The 4,706-nt window shown below is 40.1% G+C and overlaps 1 pseudogene; it reads left to right on the top strand.

Moving 5' to 3' along the window:
- The first annotated feature begins 1,490 nt into the window (after nt 1-1,490).
- On the top strand, nt 1,491-4,340 carry LOC110316952 (annotated as a pseudogene).
- The last annotated feature ends 366 nt before the right edge of the window (nt 4,341-4,706 follow it).

The raw sequence follows: 4,706 nt of genomic DNA, 5'->3' as shown, positions 1-4,706 counted from the left end.
TTCATCTCACCTGACCTAGCATTTGTCAATGGTGTTGGGTGTTCCTCTGGGAAATAGTTACCCACCCGTGATGCATAAGACTGGATTGGAAAACCATGTCCACGCTGACTTGCCTGGCCTCTTGCTTTATTAAAGAAGGCCATGGCCACAAGCAGTCAAGATGTTCAGAGACAAAAAAATAGGTGCTCTTCATTCTGGGCTGGATGCCCCCCCCCCCCCCCCGGCTCAGGACAGAGGTCAGCAGGTGAGGTAAGAGGAGCACAGGTAACTGTACACAGCTCCCTCTTAACTGACAACTCCTGTTCTCCCAGGAGTCATGTCCTGTTGACCAGGATCTTACTTAGTGTAGGAAATCCATAGCCAGGGGCTCCTGCCAAAGACTGTATAGAAGAAAGGTCTCCTCTAATCCCAAGGTCTAGCTGACCAGGAAGAAGCCAGAGGTGGGTGAGAGCTGAGGGTTGCCCCATCCCTGGACTGGAGTGAATAGATTGAACCTGCGTGCTGATTCTTCCAGTTCAATTATGCCGATCAATCTGTACTGATTTTTGTCTTTCCCCACCTGTGCTTGTCTCTGCTCTTCACCTGCCTTTCCTTCCAACTTTATTTGACTTTACTCTTAAGATTTAGGATGGTATCATTTAAAAAGCTATATATTATTTTAACTACTGTTTTCAGCAAAATCTTATGAATTTTATGTGTTTTATTTAGACTTTTGCCATTCTAATATTTTGATATCCTCACTCTCATGTTTTTTTTTTAAAGACAGATCTCCATGTAGCCCAGGTTGGCCTTGATGGCACTGTGAGTGACAGATCTCCATGTAGCCCAGGTTGGCCTTGATGGTACTGTGAGTGACAGATCTCCATGTAGCCCAGGTTGGCCTTGATGATACTGTGAGCTGGGGCATTATCTTGGGTTCTCTTACAAAATACTTTAAGACATTTATGTTTTTTTTTTTCATTTGCATCTCAGTGGATGAACTTTTCAGACACCACATTTGGTTTTACATTGTTATGGGAGATTTCTAAGTAGGCCATTATAAGATAATGGCAAAAAGACACATAGTTCTAGGGGAAAGTACATTAAATAATGTTATAACTGGACATTTTCATTGTGGACCCATGGTCAACAGCTCTGCAAGAAGAAGGAAAAGTGCATCAGACTTAAGCTAGGGAGTGATGCAGTTAACCACATGAGGGCTCTGGGGTGAGCAGAGCCAGTCATGGTCCCTTTTACTCATTCAGTGGTCACATGAGGATTGTGTCTTGTGCATTGTTTGAGGTACTTGGGATGTAGCTGTGAGCACACTTCCCCATGAAGCTCACATTCCAGTGGAGAAGGTGAAGGGGGAAGATAAACAAGGGCGTTGTATGCAAGGGTGGATGAGGGTAACTGTGAGAGATGATCTCAGTCTGGGAGGGGAAGAGGAGGTTAGCCGAGCACTAGTATTTTATTATATATTGTATATGATACTATCTGTCATTCTAGATATGAAAGCCAAGGGTGAGAAGGTAAGAAGGTAGTACCTGACTAGGAGCATGAATGAGGTGTTTGATCAAGCCAGTTATAATAACTAGTTAAACACATGAAATTAAATACAGAACTTTCTCTTGTGATCTAGACAATCAAACAGAACAACGGGTTGCCAACTCCCACGGGCTCATTTCAGAATAGTAGTTAAGCGTGTGGGTCTGATTCCAAAGTAACAGTTCCAAGGCTGTCCCTGACCCAGAGTAGGTTCTATAGCAAGGCAAACTAAACTCTCTGCTGCACTATTTTCACATTTTATTGGGGAACAAGAATCACACTTAGTTCATGGGGTTGTGGGATGGGTAAAATGAACCAACATATAACAGCAACTGTTATAAGTTAGGCAAGTAGTCAATAAACAGCCATTTTATTGGTGGTATTAGAATAATAATTATTATTATCCCAGTAAATTGTAGAGGGATTAGAAAGAAAGACAGACACGTAGAGTTTGAGTTTTTACTTTTAAAAGGAAAAATGAAATCATATTGCTCTGTTGATGAGGGTGGATGTTAATTTAATATAGGTCACTGCAAATCTTTTATCAGATTTATGAGTAGGAACAAACTGATTTTTAAAATAATTTCTGCAGAGAATAATAAGGAAACTAGGAAAAGAATGGATAGAATAACCTGGTTGAAGACTAAGAAAAAGAAGCAATTATGATAGTTAATATAAGTGGACTAAATCTCCATATTAATAAGGTTCCATCTAATGGAGAAATTTTTCTTTAGCTGAGAGACTTGCTTCATGCAGGAACATATCATTATGAAATTAAACAGAGGCAAAGAGATATAGCAGGCAGATTAAAACCAAATGTAAAGGATGATGTTAGTCACAATATGCAGATAACAGTAGAAACTATAACAAAGTGGTTAGTTCACAATGTCAGTAAATACATGCAAGTCGAAACAAAGTATTCTAGTGTAATAAAATATAATTTATATCTCCAGATTTTGTTAAAAGTATAAAACAGAACACACAAATGAAATAGCAGGGGATCTTAGGCAAGCAAGATGACTGAACTGGTAACTGCGCTTGCTGGCAAGACTGAAGACCTGGGATCTACATGGTGGAAGGGAAGAATCAATTCTCACAAGTTGTTTTCCTCATGTGTACCATGCCATACACATGCACATATTCACACATGCATGCACGCATACACACACACACACACACACTAAAGAATATAGTAGAGGATTTTAACACTCTCCCAAACTTTCAGATTAGGAGACAAAAAACCATATATAATATTGAATAACCTGATCAATAATCATGAGTTCATAGTTTGGTAAATGATTTTGTAACTCAGGAAGAGAAAGTGCTCTTTATTTTTCAAAGGAGCACATACTCAAAATGTTATCTGGACATATGCCCAAACCCAAGAAAACCTTCAGTATATTTCAAAAGCAGAAACTGTGCAGCTTGTAATAATAGGCATTATTTAAAGGTGAGGATGCACCTTTCCTGTCATTACTGTTTTTAGTCTTTGGCACCTTATGGCCACTCTCCCTCTCTTGCAAAAAGGGAGGCACAACTGAGCTCTGTGACATCATCCAGGCTTGCAAAATGTGGGGTGCAAAGTGTCCTTCCATCTATAGAATAGTTGTACGTGGCTCATAGAGTATACATAACCACAGAAAATTCCCAAGCAGTTCAAATAAGTAACCTCTGATTGTAAGCAGCCATGGGTGGATCTAAAACTATGATTTAGGAAAAAAAAAACCACCTTGTAAAAGGAAGAACATGCTATTCATATAAATCCCAAAGCACATGGCTGTATATTTTGTTAATACAATAATAATACACTTTAAAAATGAGGGGCACGAAGGGGTGATAGCAGATCACCTTGGCTGATAACAGATCCTTCACTGCCTCAGTTCCCTCTCACACTTAATGGCAGCCGCAAAGGAGTCTGATGATATATGGGTGACAGAAGATGAGAATGATGCACTCAGGAAACACCAACAGAAGATGATGTAATGCTATTGCAGTTCAGTAGAGGCAATAGAAGCCAGAGAATAAGAAGGAGACAGAAGATTAGAACAAATTGCTAGAGTTAATTTGAGTCCAAGCAGAGCAATTCAGTGAGAAACTGAGAGAAGCCAGATTGAATCAGTCAGCTTGGAGAGGAACAGTCAGTTTGAGCCAGAATAGCTGAGTTGAACCATCCAGGCAGAGTCCAGAAGGAACTACAAAAAGTGAGCTTCGTTAACAGTAAGTCCCTGAGATGACAACTACATCAGGCAAATAAAAGATGCCTTTACAATTCTGGGCTTTGCCTTGGCTACATTTATATTGTTGTACAATCTCTTTGTGGAGAGGATCTGATCATTAAAGGAATCAGTGTGCATATATCCAATGGTGAACCTAAACAAAACAGCCATAGATGGTTAGAAAGAAGGGGAAGATTTGGTGGCACTCCAGGTGGCCTTGGGGATTGGGGTGGGTTTGCTAAAATTTGAGGTGGTGGATCTAGTTTGGGAAATAACCAGGGAGGTCATATGGGTGGAGGGTTGAACTTTGGAGTCTTCAGCATTAATCCAGTAATGAAAGCTGCAGCTGAGAAGGCCGCAGAGCAGTAAGGTATGATGTCAGCTAGTTAGCAGAAGCAGTCAGGTCCCTCTCGTAATAGCAAAGCCAGGGGCAGCAACCAGAGTCAGGGTTTTGGTTCCAGAAGTAACTCCTTCAGTGGCTCTAATTCTGGTACCCCTCTTGGTTGGAAGGCAGCATCAAATGAGGGGTCAGGCAATGGTCTTGATGGAGGCTTTGGCGCAAGCATGCATTCTAAATCCTATGGCTGGGGAACGTAGTAGGATTTTGTTGGTTGTTTTGTATAGGATGGTGGGAGTTCAAAATTTTCAAAACTCATGGTGAGTATATTGTAAAATTGTAAAATACATAGGTGCTAAAAATTTCAAATTGGTTTGCTTAGTGTAAAGTGCATTCAGTGGTTTTTTTTTGTTTGTTTTTTGTTTTTTGTTTTTTTACATTTTTCTCCAGGAAAAGAGGAAAAGCTAAAGGAATTTCATGTTGTGTTACACAAAGAGTTAAATATCGGGTGGCTGAATGTGAACTTCAGATTGCCCAACTGGCAAACCAGCATACTACAGATAATCTCAGAAGATTTCTTCATGATATTCTGCCACGGGATTTCTTAAGTGAATTCCTTGCATGTT

The sequence above is a fragment of the Mus pahari genome, chromosome 2, assembly GCF_900095145.1.
Source record: "Mus pahari chromosome 2, PAHARI_EIJ_v1.1, whole genome shotgun sequence".
Classification (NCBI taxonomy): domain Eukaryota; kingdom Metazoa; phylum Chordata; class Mammalia; order Rodentia; family Muridae; genus Mus; species Mus pahari.
This window is presented reverse-complemented; position numbering and strand designations above follow the sequence as displayed.